Source organism: Pelophylax lessonae, assembly GCF_965119305.1.
Source record: "Pelophylax lessonae genome assembly, chromosome: 5".
NCBI classification, from domain to species: domain Eukaryota; kingdom Metazoa; phylum Chordata; class Amphibia; order Anura; family Ranidae; genus Pelophylax; species Pelophylax lessonae.
The window spans coordinates 329636028-329662071 of NC_138772.1; positions in this window are offsets into that span (position 1 = coordinate 329636028).

The window sequence follows — 26044 nt, forward strand, 5'->3', positions numbered from 1 at the left end:
TTACAGTGTTTTGAGTATGACACTCTGCTATATTAAAGAAACAGCAGATAAAAGGTGCCTGCAATAAAAGAGCTTTTATACTCACCTCTCCAATGACCAGTGCTCCTCTGTTTCCAGCACTGCAGACTTTTTAAGACTCTTCAGCGTTCATTACTTTCAGGAGTGCTCTCCATGACGTGCTATGGTTACATCCTCTAACCCCAGTGGTACTAGAGGACCGAGCAGTGTTGTAGGGTCAGGAAACGGAACCCCAGAAAGTAGTGGGGGGGGGCGGCAACCAGTACTGCCAGAAATTTTGCATCTCAAAGAGTCTTATGTAGACTGCAGAGCTGGAAAAGCGTATAGGTAGGGAGACACAAGCTGCTGGATAGGTAAGTATAAATGATCTTCTTCTACTGTTTGGACTTTTTATCTTGATTTTTTTTTTTTTACCTGATAGGCTCACTTTAAATAAAAGCTTAAGGTGTGAGGTGATTTACAAAACAGGATTGCTGATGATGCAAGACAAATTGCATCTAGTAACAGTAAGCACCAGAAAGTGTATGGTTATCACATGGAATATGCAAACAAAGGGATGTGAATATTTTATGGTTTTAAAATTTTTCACATACCGAGATTTGGATCTTGCTACTCTGTGGAACAGTATTCCCTCTGAATGGAGTCTAAGGGGTGGCTTGTGTTCTTCCAGGGACGTGCACAAGTCAGTTTGGGTTTGGCTCCTGGTTTCCCCAAAGTCATCTAATAGATACTTGCAGATGTTGAAAAGGGTTGGTGCCTGGTAATAAGGAACTGGAAAGTGAAAAAGGCATGAGGCAGTGGGCAGCTGGAGGCAGGATTCTGGCAGTAGGCAGAAATGGTTCAGTGTAGACTCAGACTGTGGATTCAGTGTGGACTGCTGGTGCAGAGATGGTGCAGCTGAGACTGTGGGTGCTGTGGAGACTGTGGTTGCAGGTGAGGTACAGCAGAGGCTACAAGGGCAGCAGAGCCTGAGCCTGTGGGTTCTGGCTATGGGGCAGCTGAGGAACAATGAAGGCTGGGGGGATAGTGGAGGTGCAGCGAAGACTGTGAATGAAGCTGAGGAGCAGTAAAGGCTAAAGGTGCAGTGGAAACTGCAGTTTTAGATGCAGGTGCAGCAGAGACCAGGCTGGGGTGCATTGGAGATTAAGGATGCTGGTGCAGCAGTAGTTGGGCTGCATATTCAGCAAAAACCAGCTGGGGTGCAGTGGAGACTTAGGCTGTGGTTGCAACAGTTGCTGAGTTGCAGGTATAGAGGGGACCAGGTTGGGCTGCAGTGGAGACTCAGGCTGCGAGTGCAGCAGTGGCTGGGCTCTGGTTGCAGTGGAGACCAGAGTGTGGTGTAGTATAGACTTAGATTAGGGTGTGTTGCTAAAGTAGTATTTGAACAACTTTGATAGCTTTGTTTTATGTGGTGCAATACATGGCGCGGCCGTGACATGTGGCCATGGAGGATAGGGGGGTCCCAGCACTGGAATACAGAAAGTAAGTAATGGTGATTGCAAGGTTTCTACTGAGCTCTTGCTAGTTCACTTGGCTCCCTTAGAATTTATGGTCATATTTCCCAAATAAGCAATGAGGAATACAATATAAATTTACTTATGAGGTAGGCAGTAATAATTGTATTATCATTTAAAAAAAAAAAAAAAAAAAAAAGTATACTACTATTCTAACTAAGTGGTATATTTTCTTTTAGGGTAAATGGTGAAGTAATGATGTGTGGAGGTGGAATCCTATTCCATGAGATCTGGAAAATAGTTCAAAGGATCCTGTAAGTGTAATTTGAGAGGGGCACTACATAACTTGAAAACATGTATAATAAAGGAACCTAAAAAAATAATGTCATCAGATTGTGACTATTGGTCCCGCTGGATTTTTGGATTGGTGGATTTTCATAAATCTGTTCATCGTTAATGATAATTGTAATTGCAAATATGTTGTTTTTTTGCTTTTTGTATTTTTTTTTTCTTTACAAATCCTTGTTCCTAAACATCTTTGTTTTTCTGTGCACAGCTTTTTCTTTCTGCCATGACAGCCTCAAGTTCATATTTCCTTCTTCCTTTCACAGAAATAATCATTTTTGTTTAAGGTTTATTACATGGAAAAGTACATGATCCCAGATTGAATAGTGAGGTTGTAATTCAGTCTCAGGGCTGCAAATTTTGCAGCTCTATCCAAAGCCTTAAGCTATATTGTTGCAGACTTGGACATTATCCGTATCTCTAGATTGAATTACAGTATTGTACACATCCCAGTTGTCACATTGTACTATACAATTAGGACTGGGAGGAATGGACTTTTTCTTGCATCGGGAGATTTTATGATCATTTTCTTAAATCAAAAGTTAGATACAATGACATACTGTTATGTGACATAAAATAATAAAGTCTGGTTAAAAATACTGTTCGTGGCTCTGAGGAGACTACAAATAAAACATTTCGCTGTTTTGCCTGAATCATTGTCTGCTTTGGAACTCAAGAGCCATTAAATAAAAGAGCAAAGCACTGTTCAGGGTAGCTCTCATCACTACCGAAGCAAGATTACAAGGATTATCTCATATTGATGGGTTTAAGGTAATAATATTGTTTATTGGTGTGTCTTATTAGTAAACTAAATCAGAATGTACCATCGAGAATTCAAGACACAGCAAAATCAAGCTAGGAGTCTACACTCTATAAAAGAAAAACTATAATGGCTTTGACTTTTACTTTTTTAATTCACCCATGGCACTGACTTTGAGAATCCTTCTGTTTTTTTTTAGGAAGAGAGCACAGCAGTAGCTTCTCCCTCTGTGGCAATCTTTCTACAAACTGAAACTCTTTAGGGATTTGTACAGAGCAGGGAAGAAGTTGGGAAAAACACTCCTCTAAATTACTTAGCTGTGTGTAATTTGAGCTTTAGCTATTTAGCTTTGTAAACAGCCTTTTTTTCCAAAGAATTGTTTAGTTAGCCTGGTAAGCATACTCAAAGGTACTTAGATGCAATATTTTTAAATAGTTTTTAATAATATAATTGTTGTATCATAGTCTTGAATAATAGGCAGAAGATCCCCACGTCTCATCACAAAAGAGAGATAGTAGGAAAAAAGGGATTTTAAACCACTTAAGCCCCGGAAGATTTTACCCCCTTCCTGACCAGGGCCTATTTTGCGATTCGGCACTGCGTGATTTTAACGGACGATTGCGCAGTCTTGCGACGCTGTACCTAAACAAATTTGAAGTCCTTTTTTTCCCACAAACAGAGCTTTCTTTTGGTGGTATTTGATCACCTGTGCGATTTTTTGATCATGCGCTATAAACAAAAAAAGAGTGTCAATTTTGCAAAAATAACAATATTTTTCAAATTTTTTTATAGGAAATTCCCCCCCCCCCCAAAAAAAATGTAAAAATCAAAATTTTTTAACATTTTAGGCCAATTTGTTTTATGCTACCTATGTTTGGTAAAAAATAAAAATCGCAAAAAGCGTATTTTGATTGGTTTGCGCAAAAGTTATTGCGTTTACTAACAAAGGGAAAGATTTTTGTCATTTTTGTTGTTTTTTTTTAAACGAGTAATGGCGGCGATCTGCGATTTTCTTTTGCGGGACTACGACATTGCGGCAGACAGATCGGACCCTTGACTGACATTTTTGACACTTTTGGGGTTACCAGTGACATTACTACAGTAATCAGTGCTATATAAATGCACTGTTATGGTAAAAATTACACTGGCAGGGAAGGAGTTAACTTTATTTGAGAGGGAGGGGTTAAGTGTGTCCCTAGGGGCGTGTTTCTAACTGTGATTGGATGTGGCTACTGGTGTAAGAACAGAGATCAATGGTCCTACATAGTAGAACCGTGTGATCTCCATTCTTACACAGGGGAGAATGACAGACGGCTGTGTTTACATTAGCTGCCTGCCTTTCTCCCGCTCTAATGGACGATCGTGAGGGCACACGCGCGGGGGAGTCCGTGAGCGAGCGGGAGCGCGCCTCCAGCGGCACATGCTCGCTCCCTAGGGCCTCACAGGCTAGCGACGTAGACCTACGTTGCTTTGCCTGTGAGGGGCTGACTGCTGACGTAAATCGTTGTTAGGCAGTCGGCAAGTGGTTAAGTGCTCAACAAAAAAACAAAACATAACACGATTGCATAATACTACACAGATGCCTTAAATTCTAAAAACATAATCCAATTTATTAGTACAAAACATCCTTAACCACTTGCCTACAGGGCACTTTCACCCTCTTCCTGCCCAGGCCAATTTTCAGCTTTCAGTGCTGTCACACTTTGAATGACAATTGTGCGGTCATGCTACACTATACCCATATGAAATTTTTATCATTTCTTTCACACAAATAGAGCTTTCTTTTGGTGGTATTTAAACACCTCTGGGTTTTTTATTTCTTATAAAAAAAAGAAAAAAGACAGAAAATTTTGAAAAAAAAAAGTTTTTCTTATTTTCTGTGAGTAAATTTTGAAAATAAATAATTTTTTTCCTAATGTGCACTAATAAGGCGGCACTGATGAGCACTGATAGGCTGCACTGATGGGCACTGATGAGGTGGCACTTATGGGCACTGATGAGGTGGCACTTATGGGCACTGATGAGGAGGTACTAATATGCCACACTGATGGGCACTGATAGGTGGCACCGATAGGCGTCACTGATGAGCACTGAAAGGCGGCTCTGATGGGCACTGAGAGGCAGCACTGATGGGCGTCACTTATTGGCACTGACAGGCGGCACTGATGGACACTGATGGGTGGCATGGATGGGCACTGACGGGTGGCACTGATGAGCACTGATGGGCAGCACTGATGGGCAGCGCCATCAGTGCCCACAATCAGTGCCCAAAGTGCTGCCAGTCAGTGCCCATCAGTGCCTAGAAGAGCATTCACTGATGGGCACTGACTGGCAACAATATGGGCACTGATGGTGGGCACTGATGGCGGGCACTGTTGGCACTGATGGTGGGCAGTAATTGGCACTTTATATACATTTTGTGTAATCAGGGCACTGATGATCAGTGCCCTGATTACTTGTACTTGTCTCCCCTATGAGGAGAAGCCACTGATCGGCTCTCCTCGCCTCACACACTGACAGTGTGAGGCGAGGAGAGCCGAATAACAGCACTTCCTCATTTACATGTGACCGGCTGTGATTGGACACAGCTGATCACATGGGTAAAGAGTCATGTCATTGACTCTTTACTGAGATCGGGGTCGGGCCGTGTCCTAGCAATACGGCGCGGTCAGGATCGACGCTCATTGAGGCTGTTCTGCTGCGCCGAACAATAGCTACACCGCTCCGCCGTCATTTGACGGCGGGCGGATAGCAAGTGGTTAAAAACACATGTATTTTCAATATGTTTATATGTCAAACATGTATCATAACCATCCCATGCAGAAAATGTTTGGATAAATACATATGGATCTGGATCTGGATCGGGATCAATGTGTTTCACCCAAATCTAGGGCTTCTTCAGGATCCACGTTTCTGGTTTTGGTAAGCTCAAATACAGATTATCAAAAGTATGATCTGTTATCTTCCTTGCATAACAGTCCCACCAGGAGGCCCAAGCGACCAGCCGGCATGTCCACCGGCTGGCCAGAGCCCCGTAAAAAGCCAGAATCAGCTTTGATTTGGTCTTGAACCTCGTAACCTGGAAGCAATGTCATGACATTACTTCCTGTTTACTTGAGCCTTAAAGGTACCAGATTTTAAAAAAAATGACAGTATTAAAAACAGCCAAACTTGGCTGGCACTTGAAGTGCAAAGGAGGGTATTGGGGTCTTATAGACCGCAGATCCCTCCATAAAGAATACCTGTCACTGCCCATTACTGTCACAAGGAATGTAAACATCTCTTGTAACAGTAATAGGCAGTGACAAAAAAAAAAAATTTAAAAGGAAAGTGTAAAAATAAAAAAATAAAATAAAATATATAAGAAAAAAATATAAAGCCCCCATCCATCCATGCTCGCATGCAGAAGCAAATGCAGGTGTAAATGTGTAAAATGCGTAAATGTAAATAGTGTTCAAACCACACATGTGAGGTATTGCCATGATCGTTTGAGTGAGAGCAATAATTCTAGCACTAGATCTCCTCTGTAAAGGTAAACTCGTAACTGTTTAATTGTTTTAAAGTGTCGCCTATGGAGATTTTTAGGTACTGTAGTTTGTTGCTGTTCCACAAGAGTGACATGTTAGGTATCAATTTACTCGACGTAACATCATCTTTCCCATTATACATAAAAATTGGGCTAACTTTACTGTTTTGTTTTTTTAATTCATGAAAGTGTATTTCTTTCCAAAAAATTGCGTTTAAAAGACTGCTGAGCAAATGCAGTGTGACATAAAATATTGCAACAACCTCATTGTATTCTCTAGGGTCTCTGCTAAAATATATATATATATATATATATATGTCTATAAAATGTTGGGGGTTCTAAGTAATTTTCTAGCAAAAAAATGATTTTAACTCGTAAGCAACAAGTGTCAGAAAAAGGCTCAGGCTCCAAATGGTTAATAAATGAAATATATTCAAGGCACTATTCCCCATTCTTTTAAGAGTGCTCTAAAGATCTCAGACACATGCACTATGAACATTAAAAGAGAAGTATTCGATTTGTGTTTATTTAAGAATCATACTTACCTTTGTGGATTTCTCCAGAGCTTCTTCCATCCTTTGGAACTCTCTACCCCAATCTGTTCGACTGTCCCCTAATCTATCCATCTTTAGACGTTCCCCGAAAATCCTTCTCTTTAAAGAAGCCTATCCGGCTACTAACTAATACACTGTTTTAATTTCTCCATCAGCTCATCCCCCCCAGCTATTACCTTTTGTATCAATTGACCCTCCCTTTTAGATTGTAAGCTCTAATGAGCAGGGCCCTCTGATTCCCTTTGTACCAAATTGTATTGTAACTGTAATGTCTGCCTTCATTTTGTTAAGCGCTGCGCAAACTGTTGGCGCTATATAAATCCTGTATAATAAATATACTAATAATAATATTGCAGCATCAGTCCGATACTGCATCTGTCCCCTGCTGGCTTTAACATTGAGAACCGAGAGATCAAACAACGCCGATTGCTCGGTTCTCAGGGCTCCTCGAACAGAGATCTGGTGACTGTCAGTCACTGTCTCTCTTCTCTGACCCCCATGCTCACTGGAGCGCTGGGCTGCGGAGGGGGCAGGAGTGGCCGACTCAGGCTCTCAGCGTCTCGCTGAGAGGCTGAGCCGAGTGCTGGTCCGGGCATGTGGGCAGATTCCAACCATATGGTTGCAATTTTTCCTGAGCCTGGACCACTGTGAAGTCAGTTGGAGTGCAGAACGGAGAGCACTCTTGTGATCCATAGGAGAAGTACAGCCAAATGAGCTTTGGCTTTACTTCTCCTTTAAAAGAGGTTTTGAGATTACATTTGTCCATTGCACATAGTAAGCATGCTTCATGAAAAGTGGCTTTTAGACTTAAGCCTCGTACACACGCAACAATTATCGGCCGACCGATCGGCCGTCTTTTGTCCAGTGTTGTTGTGTTGGTTGAAATGTGCTCTAGACTGCACACAAATGTTCTCGGCCAACAAAAACCGACTTCAGAAGTGATGTCATGTTCTGGTTTACTTTCCGTGTGTTTTTTCTTCTCTGAGCATGCCCAGTCTTGCTCATCAGATTTTTGTCTGCCGAAATCTGTACTGACTGACGAAAAATCGGCCGTTCAGTTGACGGCCAACAAAAATTTTATAGCAAGCACACCAGATTTTGTTTGGCCGAAAAGTCGAAGTCGGTTGTCGGAAGCATCATACTAACAAGCCGAAGATCGGCCGATCGGACGTTGGCTGAAAATTCACAGCCAACTATCGATGCGTGTGTACGAGGCATAAGCCAAGTTCAGGTTTGAGAACTGAAGCAAACTAATATCATCCGGTAAGTATCCATTGCCTTGTGCTCATAGTTGTATGTGATTAATGAAAAAATTACATGATGAATGGGAAAAAAAAGTTTAGAAAATATATAAAAAAATTACATGAAGAATGGAAAAAAAACGTTTAGAAAATATAAAAAAAAAAAAAACAATTAACATACACACATACTGTAATTTGATTCGCTCTCCCTCACATGTATTGAGTCTAACGATGCAAATACATATGCAAGAAGGAAGACATGGTTTTGAGATTCATTTAAACATTACTTTCAGTTGGTCTTAAAGCTGTCAGGAATGGTTAAGGATTGCATAATGGCATAATAATATATACAGTAAAAAGCCAACAGTTTGAAAACCTCAAGTATTAGAGCCGGTTCACATTACAGCGATCCGACTTTGCCGGGCGACCTCACAAGTCGCGGTGCGCTGCTCGCACCGCGACCTCGGAGCGGACGCACGGACTTCATAACATTGAAGTCTATGCAGGTCGCTCCGGGTCGCCCCAAAGAAGTTCCGGACCCTTTTTCTAAGTCTTGTGTCGCTCCTATTAGAACGGGTCCACAGCTTCTCTATGGCAGGCGACCTACGGCGACCTGTCAGGCGACCAGGTCGCCTGACAGGTCGCCCCAGTGTGAACCGGCACTCAGACTCATACTTACCACCGGCTGGATACAAAGGTATAATTATGATATGTTTATGTAAAAAGGTTCATATTCATTTGAATAAAAACATATAAAAATCCAAACATTTGATTTTTTTTTATTTTAAAGCGTAACTCCACTTTTGTTGAGAAAAAAAATAAAAAAAAATATGAACTGATTAAGATTGTTCAGTTTCTAAGGTCCACAACCTTTTTATAGTGTGACAATGATACCATTTGTTCTCTCACTTTTTAATTAATATTTCATGCTCTGATAATTTCCTAAGCTGTGCATAGATCAGAACCAGGAAAATATAGTCCTTACCTAATTTTATTCTTTAATTAGAGGAAATCTCTTAACATATTCTTCCTTTGTCAATACATGTTCGAGATAAAAAAAAAAATTACCTTTTTTATTTTGGACATAGTATTTAGTCCCACTGGTCTCACAGGTTAGGGTGGCATAATTTAGAAAAGTGAAAGCATCTAAATGAAAAAAAATAAATGGAGACTGAATTCTCTGTACACTTTGGTAAACTCTTGTAAGCCACAGCTGCAACACAATATATTTATTATATTTCAAGGAATACCTGAGGCTCACAAATGTGTGTTTTACACACATGGAAAATTTTCTTGTAAATTGTTGCAGCACGATGTAGATGTTAGTTAAGGAGATATGTTTAATATCTATAACTCACATTTATGGGCACTCACTTAACATCCTTTCTCTTGTGCAGTAGGCTTAGTTTGGCAATAAGATCCACATTGATGTAGCTCGCAGGATTTATTAAAATGAGCTGGCAATGTTCCTGCCTGTGTAGATGAGCGCTATACAGTTTATGTATATAGTACATCCATGGGTAATTTTTATTATCTTCTCTTAAAGCTGAACTCCAGTAAACAGCTGAGATACAAACATGGCTACTGTCATACCTTTCCAAGGATTTCTGTCTATCTAGTCATAGGATTAACGGGCCATACACACTATACAATTGTCTTTAGATTTTTTCCTTTAGATTTACCAAAACCATATAATATGAGGCCAAATCTAAACACTTTCAATTTGTATGTAATCAGGCAGGCCCTTGCATTACATAGTTGAAGGTAAATCTAAAGGGAATCTAACAACAAAAGTTGTATAGTGTGTATCCAGTTTAACAAAGCTTTCAAAGACCACACAGCTAGGCTGGTGAGCTGACTTTTGAAAGCATTCACAGAGCAATATGAATGACAAAAGGGACAGCACAATAAAAAAATGCTTGCCTTTAAGCTGGACCAAACCATCCAATAAAGGATGAAAGAATAACTTGTGCATTCAAATCTGATACACACACGTTTTTTATTACTAAAAAGCCTTAAAGCAGTAAACATTTATATCTTGCAGCTTACCAATTCTTAGAAATTATGACTGTATTAGTTTTCTTCTTTTAGCCTTTCTTCTTTTTTCTTCTGGTGATCCGGTCATTAAGTCTGTTGTTTTTCAAAAACACAAACAATCCCCTAGATTACATATGTCAAACACAAAGCCCGTTGGCCAAATCTGGCCCACCAGGCCTTGTCATGTGGCCCTCGCACCCAGTTTTGCAGCTTGAACATGGCGGAACTCCATTCATCCACCTCCGGATAGTCACGCTCCCACCCCCTGTCACTTGTAAACACAGAAGCCTTCTGTGTTTACAAGGGAGAGCTTTGCTCTGAGTGGCTCCCAGAATTGACAGATCCCTGCACTCAAGGCGGGGCCAGATCCCCAGAATCTGTGAGAGAGAAAAGAGGCAAAGCTGCATTCACAGGGAGGTACTAGAGCTGGGTCAAGTAGGAGAGAGATGCAAGGAAGCTTTGGGGGGAGGTTGGGGTTTCACACAGTGCATAACGCCCCCACTTATCCCTCCACTCTGTACACAGCAGTCCCCTGAACTCTGCACTCTGGACATAATGTACGTAATGCACTTCTGAACCCTGCACTCTTTATATAGTGAACCCCTAATTCTGCACTCTGTGCACAGGACAGGACACCCCTGGAACTGCACTCTGTACACAGTGCACCCCTGAACCCTGCACTTTGTACATAACACACTTCTGAACTCTGCACATAGCACACTCCTGAACTCTGCACTCTGTACATAGCGCACTCCTAAACTCTGCACTCTATACATAGCACACTCCTGAACTCTGCACTCTATACATAGCACATTCCTGAACTCTGCACTTCATAGCACATTCCTGAACTCTATACTCTGTACATACAGTAGCACACCTCTGACCTCTGCACTCTGTACATAGTACATTCCTGAACTCTGCACTCTGTACAAAGCACACTCCTGAACTCTGCACTCTGTACGTAGAACACTCCTGAACTCTGCACTCTGTACATAGAACACTCCTAAACTCTGCACTCTGTACATAGAATACTCCTGAACTCTGTACTCCATCAATATGGCCTCCCCCAAGTGGGTCTATATATACCCTTCCCCACCCCGCCGGCGTGTACACGTCATGACGGGATGCCGACACTATTATGAGAGGCCGCGCATGCGCGGCACGTGCTGGACACATGACCCAGTGACACCTCTTGCTGTATGGATACACACATGGGCGGACACAGGCCCAAGGGGAGGGGACGTAGCACAGGCAAAGCAGCGGCTGAAATTAGCTGCACTGCTAACTACCTCCAGCCCATGGAAACCAAGCATGGGGACACAGAATCAAACAAGGCTGACGTACCGGTCACATAGCAGCCCCTCTAAAAACGGCATACAGTAGCCCCCTGGATGCCTCGGGCAGCTGTACAGGGATTCATTACCCAAAATGGGTGACCAGGTTGGGGAGTAGACTACCACCGGTGACCAGGTTGGGGAGTAGACTACCACCAAGACAGACTCAAGGTTCAAAATATATATGGGATGAAAATATAAAAAAAAAATATTAATACAGGTAAATAAAATTGAAAATAAAAATTGTATTGAAATTTAAAATAAAAAATGAAATTAAACATGAGTAAAAATAAATAAAAATGAATATACAAATAAATATGAAAAATAAAATAAAAAATAAAAAAGAAGAAATTAAAAATGGAAAATAAAAAAATAAATAGTGTGAAAACAAATATAAGTAAAGTGAAAAAAACTGTTGAGTTGGGAAATTGATTACTGGAACCTTGCCAGGTAAGGAGATATATGATCACAAAAAATAATATTTACACACAGTTGTACAAAGAGCAGCTAATAATACAATCCCATTTACACGACATACGTACACTATACACATTAGCAAAATACATTACTTTCTGTATTAATTTGCACACACATATTGGTATGCCATAAAATATTAAAATACCTATAGGAATAATTGCATTCTGTCTAAATTAAGGACTTTACAATCTAAAAAGCCATACTATGCATTATCTATCAATCAATAGTGCTATTTAGATGTGCCAATGTTTTTAATTCTTTCTGTGAAATGTAATAAATATTAGTGTTTTTATTGAATTGATATATGGTTCTATTTAACAAGCACCTACAAAGTCCCACATCTCTCGTTTTTTTGTTCCAAGTATTTATGTTAGCTGGAGTTTGGCTTCAATATGTTAGTGTTTTCAAATCTGCTAGTCCATCCAACACTACCCTGCCCCAACACTAACAATCCTGTTGTCCAAATGTGCCCACTGTATTCCTTTATTCAGAGTGGAGGCATTCTAATACAGGAGGTGTGTTATTGGCTGGATCACCAGGTAAAAGCAAGGGGAAAAAAGCCTAAAAAAAAAAAAGAAAATGACCGCAGCCACCACATCTAATGATTGGTAAGCTGCATTATATTAAGTTTTTGGGTTTATTACCACTTCAAGTTCTACATGCTCACTAAAAAAGAATATACACAATACTTCAGTGTTTCATATTTACCTTCCTAAGTAAGGAAACTATATTTGTAAAAACAAAATAAGGAAATAAAATACCAAAAAAAAAAAAAAACACTCCTGAATTCTGCTGTACAGGGGATCCCAAGAAGCAAAATCAAGACAAATTATGCTATTTTTATCATTTTGAATTATAAAAAAAAAAAATGTAATGTACAATGAATACTGGAATTCCATACATATAGCTAAGCAAACCTTTTTCGGTGACTTGTGGTAAAGTATGCCCAAATAAACTTTGAACACCGCATGTAGGCTATGCTTAAAGTAGTTGTAAAGGCTAAAGGTTTTTACCTTCATGTAGTCCATGCGTGAAGGTAAAAAACCTTTAGTAAGCAGCTCTCCCCCACATCCCCCCTCAATACTTACCTAAACCCGTTGTCGATCCAGCGATGAGCACGAGGGCGGCTGCTGTACTGGCTGAGAGACAGCAGAGTGTGCCACTGGCTGTCAATCACAGCCAGTGAGAAGGGAGCGGCGGGGGGGGGGGGGCAAGCCCCGTTCAGTGTGGACACACAGAGGAAGGCTCAGAAGCAGCTTGCGATTGGGGCACTTAGCAGGAGGGAGGAGCCCATTGAGCCGGTGGTGGACCCAGGAAGAGGAGAATCTGAGGTTTTGCATAGAGCAGGTAAATATGACATTGTGGCCAATTCCAGCCTTTTTAGTGCACCTGGCAGGCACAGCTTAAGCATCCAGACTTGTTGCCTGCAACCTGTTAGGTCTATGACAGGCTTAAAGCTGCTAATGCTGCACCAGGTGCTACCAATAGTTAGGGCTGTATTTGCCCAGGGACAAATTGAGTCCCTGGGTGCATGTGAACATTCTTTTTAGTATAGCATCCAGTCTCATTCACCCAGAGCAGCTTTCATAGACTTTTGCAGGCTACTGGCAGGGGGGGCTAGACAATTCACCTGTGCCTTCCCCAGAATTTCAGGCAGAGGAGCTACATGACCAGTGTGCATAAGGCTTACATCAGCCTTGAAATATGCCTTCACCGACACACAGCACATCATTCTCCCTACTCCCACCAGTGGCTTGACAGCCTTCCAGCCTTTAATATCTAAAATAAACAAAGATCAGGCACTCTGGGAGGAGGGTGCAAGGAGATCCACCCAATCCTGCAAGAAGAGTGTTGGGAGATGAGCTTAAACAGGTCCTGAAATTCACATCTGTGATGGGTGCACTTCTGTATTCAAAGATTTGTGTCCATATTCTTAGTGTGACTTTACATGGGACAGTTTTCTCTGTTTTTTGCCCAACAAATACCTCCTGACAACACCAACACCTCAACCATCTTTAACCTCCCTTGCGGTATTCCCGAGTGTGGCTCGGGGTGGAATTTCAGTACCATTAACGGTAGCCCCGAGCCGCACTCGGGGTACCGCCAGGGAGCATCGCTGGATCTTGGAAGAGAGGGTACTTACCTTGTCCCCGGGATCCCGCGATATATTCCTGCAGCATACGGAGGCCGGATCTTCCACCTAATACTGTGAGCCCCGGCTTCCGTCTCCTGCGAGCGTGACATCGCAGGGGGGTGGAACCGGCAGCAAATTCAAAAAGTTAAAAACACAAACACACTGATATATTGTAATCCTATTGGATTACATTACTAAAATAAAATAAATTTACCTTAATTTGCCCCCCAATGCTTTCTCCAGTGCCCTTCCTGCATTTTTCCTGTACTTTGTGTCTGGAAACTGCAGAGTGAACATGGCATCAAAAAACCGCACCGCCACCTCAAAAGCGGTATATGACCTGCTGGAAAACAGCGACAGCGATACAGAATTGCTTGCCGAATGGAGTGATAGTGATTTGTGGGGAAGTTCGTCATCAGACACAGAAAGCGATTTCAGCGATGATCCTGCGACTGTGCCCAGCGATGTGCGGACTTGGTGCTCGATTGACTGCGGTATGGAGCACGTAGCTCCCCCAAGGTTCCAGTTTACTGGAGCACCTGGTATCAAAGTGGATGTTGAGGATGACCTCCCCTTGGCATATCTCCAACTCTTTTTGACTGATGAGGTTATTGAAAAGATTGTTATGGAAACAAATCGATACCAGGAGCAACAAACTACTACGCATCAGAGGTTTTCAAGGAGCAGGATGTGGGAACCAGTGACCAAAGAGGACATCTGGAAGTTTCTGGGCCTTATTATTCTGCAGGGAGTGGTGGGGAAACCCCTGCAGAAGTGGTATTGGACCACCAACAAATTACTAGCCACTCCTTTTTTTGGCACGGTCATGTCGGAATACAATGCTCATTATGAAATATTTGCACTTTGCAAATAATGAAAAATTTGATGAGACTTCTCATCCAGCTCCAAAACTCAAAAAGATTTGGGATGTTTATCAAATTATTCTGAAAAATTTCACACGGACCTATGTACCAGATAGAGACATTTGTATCGACGAAAGTCTAATGGCCTACAAAGGAAGACTCAGCTGGATACAGTATATAGCATCAAAGAGAGCACGATTTGGCATAAAATCATTCATGCTATGTGAATCCTGCACTGGTTACATATGGAATTCGGTCCTAAACACCTGGAAAGGAACCAAATTCAACAAACGATTCAGCAATTATGGAATGGCAACCGCTTTGGTTCTTACTTTGATTTAGCCATTGCTGAATCAGGGATACAGTAATCCCCCGCTACATCGCGGTTCAGTTTTTGCGGTCCCGGTAATTCGCAGTTTTTTTTGTAATGTTATTTTACTATATAAATCATTAAAAATGAAAGATTTTTGTGTTTTTCATAGCTCTTGCTCTGTCTCTAAGTATCTTTTATGTGTTTGAATGAGTTTCTATTGTTTTAAAAGTGTGTTTAAAGACCTTAAAATGCTTCTACACGTACAGTGACAGTAAAAAAATCATGCCTACAATGCATTTTAATAGGGTTTTTCTATTTCGCGGAATTTCACTTTTCGCGGCTGGGTCCGGAACGTAACCCCCGCAATGGAGGGGGGTTTACTGTACTGTGTAACCACAGACAATTTTTATACGTCTCCAGAACTCTATGAGTTCCTTCTTCACAACAAGATGGATGCATATGGGACCGTTATGGCTAACCGGCGTGACATGCCGCCAACCTTTGCCAATAAAAAGCTCAAGGCAGGAGAAATAGTTGCCTGGCAAAAAGGCAAAATGATGGCACTGAGATGGCGCGACAAAAAAGATGTGTGCCTAATGAGTACCATTCACAACACCTTTACTCTCATGGTACACACAAAAGCTGGAAAAGACGTAATGAAACCACAACTGGGGATGGATTACAATAATAACACCATGGGAGGTATGGACAGAGCTGACCAGGCCATGACTATTTATTCGGCAATGCGGGAAACAACAAAAAAATTATTACAAAAAAATCTTCAGGCATCTTCTTGAACAATGTTTGTGGAACGCATTCATTCTACTAAAAAAAAGAGTGACACGCTTGTGGTTCGTGCGGACTTTGTTTGTAAAGTTTCCAAACTTATATTTCTCAGGCACCAAACACAAACGGCTGTAAATAGATCCGGCAGCTGGTTTTGTGAACCCCGACGCCTGACTGGTCGTCACTTTATGGACCACATTCCACCAACGGAAAAGAAGTCTGCACCCACAAAGATGTGTGTGGTTTTCTGCTCTAAACGTCACAACACTGAAAGGAAAATCCTTAAAGAAATGCGGTACTATTGTCCTGATTGTGACGTCGGACTTTTGCTGTACCATGTTTTAAAATTTTCCATACCCGGGACATTTACTGAAGCAATATGATTACTAATATTGCATCCTTGTTTGGCCCAAAAAAATGTCAGTGTTTTTGATTATGTTATTTACTACAATTTATTGAATAAAAAGTATTATTATTATTATTATTATTATAGTATTATTATTTGTTATTATTTAGTTATTTATTATGTTATAATTTATGATTTTGTTTTTCAAACATTATCATACCCGAGATGTTATAAAGAAGAACGCACAGTAAAAAAAATCATATGTAAATAGTTGGTTTGGGCTGCTCGTACTTAACAATTTCATGCAAAATAATGGTACCACTTTCAGCACCTAAAATCTGAAATAATCATACCGCCAGGGAGGTTAAAAAATGTGTATCATACAACTTTTTAAGCCTATGGTTTGATTTGGGACATAGGACATTGCTGTCTATACAGCCTTCCAGAACTTCCTATTTATTCAGGTAGGAAGTTTAAAGTGGTTGTAAACCCCATTTATGGAGTTTGAACTAAGTGCGTATTGTCCAGTATATCTGTAGGGTTTACTAGCTCATTCCAAAGCTCTAAGTGTTGTTTCCCTCTTGTGCTCCATTCCTCTATTATCAGCATGATAATACAGCACTGCATGTTCCTTCATTCCTCTGCTTATGTGGAGAGGGGGTGTGTCCCTTTCCTCCAATCGGCTCTCACACAGTGTAAGTGCAGTGTCTCCACCCTTCCCTATATACTCTTGGCAGATGAAGAAAGATTTTTAACATGATCTGCACTTTTGAAAGGGTGTAGAAAGGGGAAGACAAATACAAACTATGTAGGAGGATTTGTTTTATCTATGTGTATCCCCTGAGGCTATTCACTTCACTTGGTATATGTGAGGGTTTACACCCACTTTAAATTAGCAGCAGTGGTCCAGCAGTCCAAAGTGGGCCATTCACATTTGATGTGCAGGCTCTGCAAAACCATGAATCTGGAAGTAATGAAACAATGGCTTTCATGTTTTAGTTTTATTCCTACACACTGTAGAGTTAACCTTTAATGCAGCTGGATTTTGAATATGGGTATCTCAGCATTAGACATTTTGAACAATTCATAAAAATTTTAGCATGACTAATAGGAGAGAGATGACTCCTTTTTTCACTTGATGATACAGTGACAGACAGCTTTTGCATATATTATAGTGAACCGGGATTTTGACTTTCATTACTTAGTTTATATCTCAGTGTCCTCTGTACAACTCTGATTGACGCTGTATGCCTGAAGGCAATGAAAAGATTAATAGCTCCATTGAAGAATATCTGCTGATAGTGACTATTAAAAATCTTACGAGAAACCATTGCCAAAGCAGAGTTATATACTGCGATTGTTTTATTTTATAGCTTTATTGTATTTTTTTTTATATATGACATAGAATTTAAAGCTATTTTAATAAACCTTTTTTGTGATTCTACCATCAGGGAAGTGTAATACCAGCATAATAAACAACTTAAATAGGTAGAAGGGCATCTAGAGCTTTTGGTTTCAACAGCAATTGAAATTTAAATTAAAAAGCATTTTTTTTTATAGCTATTCTTTTTTGTATCTAAATAGAAGTTAATGAGTCTATATATTATTTTGAGTATTATTTATTTATTTTGAGTATTTATTTTAGGAAAAATGGCTTTGCTATCTGTCAGGGTAAGCTGCTGTGCTTTAAATGCTTAATACTTAAAATATAAATTCAAAACATGGCTCACTTTAGAAAGTCAATAATAGGTTAAAGATACCACATCCCAGTTATATTGAAGAACATAGACTAAAATGATGTGGGGCACAAGTTGCGACTTTTTGGGGTACCGTCTATGACCAATAATAGTGGTATAGTACTAATACAAAGAGTTAGATAAAAAAGCGTTTATTTTTATTATACATCAATAAATAAAAAAGAAGGAGGACAAAATATAAATACAAAAACAGACATTCAATATAAAAACAGATCAAGCAAAGTTGTGAACCTCATATAGTTGAAGTTGTATTAGAACCACCGGGAAGTACCATAGGGCCAGATTATCTGGTAATCCCCCACGTACTTCCTTAGGTGTACAACTACCCACTACCCTACATGTTTCGCGGTGTGATCCGCTTCTTCAGGGGTACAGGGGTACATATAGATGTTCAGAGGGACAACTGTAGAATAATCGAGACAGAGAATTAATTAAGATACATCTTTTGCATCAGTTTTCATAGAACATTGTTAACAGTTATTCGCCTAGTTACGCGTGTTGGGGAGGGGACAAAAAACACCCCCATCCTCCACCCACGCATATTACATTAAGAGATATTATAGACATACATTTGAATAGATCAAAGTATATCATATGGACATGAAAGCCAAAAAAGGACATGGATGCTCCCACCTGAAAGGCTGTTTGTTGATGGACAGGGCCGGCAAAATTCACTCGGCGACAAACCACGTCCCCCAGGCGGGCATGGACAGCCAATATTATACCCAGAAAAAAGGCAGGTACCAAATCCTATATGATGTGTAGACAAAGTTGAAATTGAGGATGAGTATGATAATATATGGCCAAAAAGAGACCCACATTGTCAGTAGGGTGAGGGGATATATGTATATCTCTCCGCAAAGAATATTATATCTCGTCCTAATGCTTGGGCACAAATAATGTATATCTCACAATATTTTTGTATTGTCTAATGTACAAAATACGCCAATCCTATAATAATAATCAACAAAAAAGAGGAGAAGGACCTACCACTAGTCACAGCCTTAAAATCATGAAAGTCAGATGGTGGGATGGAGATGTATGTAGGATCAGTATATCAAGATCCCAAGTCTCTTAAGTATGTATTTGGTTATCCAGGGAACCAGAAGATTCCTGCATGTATATAGAAAAAATAAGAATATATAACCAAATAATCCCTATATAGGATCCAATTATATGTACAAAAATGTGCAATCGACCAAGTGAGAAGGAATATAAGCCATACAATATCGATGAGGCATGATCGCATGCTTGTAATAGGCACAAGATTAATATGCAGATGATCCTTGAAAGATATTAGCCTAAATTTGCCCATCAGTCAGGTAAGATAAAGAAAATAAAGTAATCACCATGGTCCGTGACACACTGTACCTTAGGAGTCTCTTGTATCCAGCATCCACCATCTGCAACATGTCGGCGTGACTAGCTGTGATATATATAGGCCGTCAACTCCAGCGTCATCAGCCAGGGACGACGCCCCGCGATGACGTATTGGAGTCCGATACTCAGACTGCGCATGCGCAATGGAAAAAACGCTGCGCAGCTGCCATTAAACATAGATAATCCCTCCCATGACGCTGGAAGCCATGTAGGGCCACAGATGACCCGGCGAACGGTGAGGGGAGAGAAAGAATACTTAAAATAAACCTGTCATTATTTCAAACTGAAAAAACAGGTAATTTAGATGATGTAGAGGTGCCACCGGTGAAAGGATTGCTAGTGTGCCATTGCTTTGAAAGTGGACCTGAAAACAAACAGTAAAGATTTGTCATTATATAGGAATATTTAGAAATATTGATTTTTTTTGCCTTGAGTTTCTCCTAAAGGATAGCAGTGCATTTCCTAGTATGTTAGGATTCCCAGGTATTCTCGTGCCTACAGCCTCAAAGCTTTATATCTGCAGTGTGAGTTCTGAGGCACTGCTGATTTGGCGATGTCAGTGTGGTTCTGCTCACTGTTCTCCTTGCTGACTCTGACATAGGAAAGCAAACCATTGCCTCTATCAAGATGGCTACACAAAGTGGAAAGGATCAAGTTGCAAGCATGCCATAGGCAATACTAGATTACCGTGCTATGGCTCAATATAATCCTAAATTACACAAAAAAAACCCCACAAAATATGGATCCAAATAGATACATTAATTCATTATGTAACCTGCATTGTGCCCTATAAATAAATCAATTCAGTATATAAAAATCAACTCACAATAAAAAAATGTAATTCATAATATAAAAGTGCTCCGTGCCTTGTGAACAAACTCAGTTCCTACACTGATAAGCAATACTGTATATTCAATTAAAGAAATCCAATGAATAATGTGAGGTCCATGAACTTGGAAGTCCTCTCTAAAGTGCTCAGTGCTCAAATTTCAAATTATGCATCCAGTGGTCTTGGTGAAATCACTCCATGCTTCCCTCCGTTGTCACCACACTCACCAGATTGCAATGATACAAGCGCTTCGTGTTATACAGCTCTCCTTTTTATGCTGCTGCTGTTCCTGTTTTGAGTGGATAGATGTTCCTTTGGGCTACTCTGTCATGTGTGTATGTAAGGGGAGATAAAGACCAGGCAGCTCTCCATAGCATAGTCCCGTTTTTCTTTAGATGTATAAAAACATATAAATGCTCGCATTACACAAGCAAAAATCGCTTTCAGTAATTACTCCTGGCCCACTATGTCCATCTGCGTTCCATAGGCTGGAAATGCAAAAGCAGAAGTGATGACAGCAAACCCCACCCAACGAGTTTCGTCACTCTGACACCATCAGGAGCAGGACCATGATGGCGTGTTCCGCCTCTTAAATACCCTCAGCTCTATTAACCCTTATTGTCATTGCACCAAACTGTATGGATTTACTAAATGAGGCAAGCTGGATTTTTTACATAAAGGAGTAATCTACACATGCAGCTTAAAGGGAAAGCTAACCCCCCCCCCCCAACAAAATTATAACCCTTTTTATATTATGGGATGATTTATTTATAGGGCACAATGGACTTTACATTATGAATTAATTTTGTCTACTTTGATCCATATTTTGGTTACAAGCAACAACTGTGTAATTTGGGAATTTGGGAAGATATTTCAAGCAACTAACAGACTAAACAATGTCACAGTGTCAAGGACAGGTTCTAGGGATGTAGCGACTAAGAGACTAAAAATGACCTAATCAGTATTGTATGCCCTTTTTTGGCCATATCATTTTCAATTCCAGTAGAAATAAAAGAAATAATAAATAAATGAAAACTAAAAATAAATAAAATGAAAATGAAATGCTGCCATGATCCAGTTAGTAATGTATAAGGTTATGCTTCCTGAGGATGTCCCAACTGGGTAAAACACATGCAGGTCCTGAGTGCACAGAACAGCTATGGCTCAGGAGCCTCATGCTTACCACTGGATGTATTGAGTGATAGATAGCACCATAAAATGGGAGTATATAAATATATGAGAATATATGTTTTTTTTCTGCTTTTATCTTAATCTTCATGTGTTGAGCAATGATTTCAGCCTATTAGTCTTTCTGCTCTCTTCCCTGAGCTGCATAACCAAGAATGTATTAAAGTTCTGGGGGGGTCCACTTTGGGCTGGATTGCAGGAGTGGTGGATCTTCATTTTACACAAAGACCCAGCACACAGCATTGAAAATTAAAGTGATTGTAAATTCATTTTTTTTTTTTTAAATAACAAATATGTTATACTTACCTGCTTTGTGCAGTTGGTTTTGCACAGAGTGGCCCAGATCCTCCTCTTCTCGGGTCCCTCTTCGGTGCTTCTGGCCCCTTCCTCCTGTTGAGTGCACCCAGAGTAAGCAGCTTGCTATGGGGGAACCCGAGTCGAGTCACAGCTCCCTGTGTCCATTCAGACACGGAGCCGCGACCCGATCCACCCCACTTTCTCTCCGGATTGACTGACTGACTTTGAATGACAGCAGCGGGAGCCAATCACACTGCACTGCTGTCTCAGCCAATGAGGAGGGGAGTCCAAGGCAGCTGAGAAACTCCTGCAACATCGCTGGATAAAGATGGGCTCAGGTAAGTATAAGGGAGGCTGAATGGGGGCTGCTCCTCACAGAAGGTTTTTTTTTTTTATCTTAATGCATAGATAAGGATAAAGGATAAGGATTAGGATAAAAAACCTTGTGCCTTTACAATCCCTTTAAAGGTGGAGTAAAGTGGCGCATGTATTTATATGTTGAAAGCACAAATGTTTTTTTCTTAATACAATGTGGAACACAGAAAATGTGGATTTGAAGCATTCAGCTGACCTTTTTGAGCTAGGCACCTTTTACTTACAAGTGGAGTAACAGAACACATAACTTTGTACTTATTCATTTTTGGCACATAGTTGTGGAGTGTTCTTCTTGAGTAAGCTGCTGGCACAATTATTATATATTCTAAATACTATAATTATTGTCACTTTATCACAAATCTTGTGGGTAAATTTAGCCTTTTTTTATAGTTCACATTTCAATTTAGTAATGTATACCTACATTTGGCCCACCCTGTATTTTGAAGTGCAAGCTTTTGGAAACAATTTAGTTACTTTCTTTAGTCAAATTAAAGTTAACCAATAATTACTTTTTTTTATTTATTGTGCGGTATATCTGGGGTGTTCATTCAGTCTTAAAGTAAAATAATTATCTGTTCAAATTCAAAGGCATATTTAAAGAGAAACTCCAGGACATGTTATCAGAAAGAACAGCAGGTGTTAGGCAAATCAGTAGGTGTTATATATACTTACCTCCCAGCTGTTTTTTCTGAGATAAAGCTCTCCAAAGGCATTGATGCAAGCAAAGCAGTACCATTTGCTGCCTACTTCCTGATATGCAACATGGCAACAAATTTACGTGCAGTACCAACAGAGGCAGTGGCAGATCAAAAGTTTTCCATCCTCGCTAATACTTTTTTTTCCCAGTCTTCCAAAGCCCTCTGTAACTGATTGTGTCATATACAAAGTGATATTGTTACACTGTCCCAAAGTCATTCATGTCATCTACAAGTCTCCATATAAGGCCACCATAGCCTTACGTCATTCGAATCCTATAACTGATCAGGATTTTGATAAACCTGAGTATTCTTGGAGCCATAAGCTGTTGATGTGGGTTCCCAAAGGAACAATTTTCAGTTGAATGTGTAACATATTTGGCAACTTAAGTTGGCCAGAAACAGATCCAAAGACCATCCTTACACACCAGACCCACAGGTGGCAGTAATCTGGTTTTATGGTTAACATGAACGTTATACCATTATGCACACTGAGCAGTGTATCATTATCTGCAGCTGGATTTATTATAGAAATACTAACATTAGTTTAATGTCCTTCAAATCTACATTATTAATACCATTAAAGATTAGAGGTAGAAAGGATGTGTGCAGTAAGTGTCTAAAGTGCCGTAATGGGGGAAAACTAAGTGATTAATTTGTAGCATAATAACCCATTTTATAATTGCACTTAATTTAGTGTGAAGTTTTACCAGGACTCCTGTGGCTAAGGATATAATGCTTTTCCGCCCAGCCATTACATTGAGCTAATTTGTCATGAACATAAATTATTACAAAATCAGGGGTTACTTCAAGCAGTAACGCATTTACAGTGACAACAATATCCAATGATAATTTGTGTTTGTGGAAGGCATATGTCACTGTATGTCATCATTATTGCGTCTTGGAGGTCATAGATAATCAAAGCATTTCATTGCTTCAGTTACATTGATGTTCAGTCATTGCATGATTTTTCATAGCAAATATATTCCTTGTTTGGACACAGTCTATCAATGTCTTCCTGCATGATTATCAACCACAATGTTTGCGTATAAAATCAAAAATAGGTATTACAATTATCTATGGGAGATTAACCGTACTCTAACTTACTCCTGTGACCATGTCATGACGTCAGTTGTAGATCAGTTACATTGGAATGTTGAATATATCTAGTTTTAAAGGTTAAATTTACAAAGCTTTAACACAATCATAAAAAAATCTTTATTTTTAGCCATGCGTCTGTAATCAAACCTTACTGAGCTGATTTGGACTCCAGTTGCTTTGCTAATGAATTAGGAAATGTTCACTTAGCTTAGTAATTAAGGAAAAGCTGTATTTGTTTTAAATACCAAGCATGTACAATGGAAATTGAAAAAACAAAAAAATCAGATCAGTACTCAAAAACGTCTAACTGCTTTGGATGTTGATATACCGTATACTGTAATAAATAGGTAATATTATATATAAGAGACGGAATTAAATGCATTCAATATATTATTTTCACCTTTACTCAAAACCACTTATCTGACCTTTCCTTTGGTAATGAAGGTAGCAAAGGAGTGCGATCAAAATTAAAAAATTAGTGCTAAATGCATTTTTATTCTATTGAAATACATTAATAGTTAACAGAAACAAAAAAAAATGAATGCGCATGTCTCAAACAAACAATCCCGGAGAGGGAAGATGGCGCCCGCTTCCACTACCGGGTGACACGATGATGTGACCAAGCTGCTCCGCCCTATGCATTTTGGCATTATAGGATCGCTCTAGAACAGTGGTTCTTAACCTTGTTGGAGGTACTGAACCCCACCAGTTTCATATGCGCATTCACCGAACCCTTCTTAATTGGAAAAATAAAATATGATTTTTTCAAATTCAAAACATAGGTATATATTTAGGTATATATTTATACATAGGTGCACAAAATGAAAAAAAAAAACATTAAAGAACAAAACCATTAAGAACATAGAACAAAACCATTAAAACATGATTTTCACACAAAAACATAATAATGAATATTTACTGCAAATCAGTGTGACTTCTGCTGTTGTCTTTCAGAGACCAGTTCAGAAATGACCTCCACCGAACCCGCGAGACTGACTCACCGAACCCCTGGGGTTCGATCGAACCCAGGTTAAGAACCACTGCTCTAGAAGAAGTCCTATAGCGAAAAAATGCACAGGACAGAGCAGCTTGATCACGTCATTGCGTCACCTAGAAGTGGAAGCAGATGCCATCTTCCTTGTCTGGAATTGTTTGTTGGAGACATGCACATGAATCTTTTATATATTGTGAGTAGCACTCGTTTTTAAAGTGGAGTTCCACCCTATTTTTATACTTACCTCCATCTTCTCGCTCCGGGTCACCTGAAAAATAAATGGATAATCGCATATTTTTTTTTTTTTTACTTACCTCGTAGCGAAGAAAATATACTTACCTTACTTCCTTCTTCCTCCTTCCTCGGCCGCGGCCCGTCGTCACTTCCTGGCTCTGCAATGATTCCTGGGAGCTGAACGTCATAGCTCCCAGGAATCATTGCGCCTGCACCGGCCCCGACGTCAGTTCCGGGTCGCGCGCGTCATCCCCTTCTAAACAGCTTCTGGGCATGCCCAGAAGCTGTGGAGGGGTGACGCGCGCGACCCGGAAGTGACGTCGGGGCCGGCGCAGAGCATCGTGGGACCACAGAAGGCGGAAGAAGACGCCGAAGAGGACGCGCTGGCTTCAAGCTGCCCACATCTGAGATGGCAGCGCTGGACAAGACGTTTGCAAGGTAAGTATTTCGTCTTGCAGGTAAGTGCAACCCGGGACAGATCAGAGGCTAGCCATTGTGGAATGCACTAGCCCTGACTGTCCCGGGGGTATTAAAAAAAAAAAAAACAAATCCTGGGTGGAACTCCGCTTTAATAAAGGATCTATCATAAGATTTGACACTATCTAGTGCAGGGATCTTTAAACTACGGCCCTCCAGCTGTTGCGGAACTACACATCTCATGAGGCATTGTAAAACTCTAACATTCACAGACATGACTAGGCATGATGGAAATTGTGGTTCCTGGAGGGCCATAGTTTAAAAACCATTGATCTATTGTCTTTTTATACATATGTATTACACCTTTGGAGTCCGTGATATCTATCTTAAGATGTATGCCAAGGCATTGTTCCTGTGATTGGTTCAAATTGGCTAGAGCATTGTTACAGGGAGAAAGTCCCCAAAAGCCTGTTTGACCTGTCTGTTATCAGGGCATCCTTGAGCTCTGATAAAAGGACATTTTAGCTGGGTGTTGGTGATTAGCCTATATGGCGAAGGGGTGAAATTTCACCCATCTTCAATCTTGGCT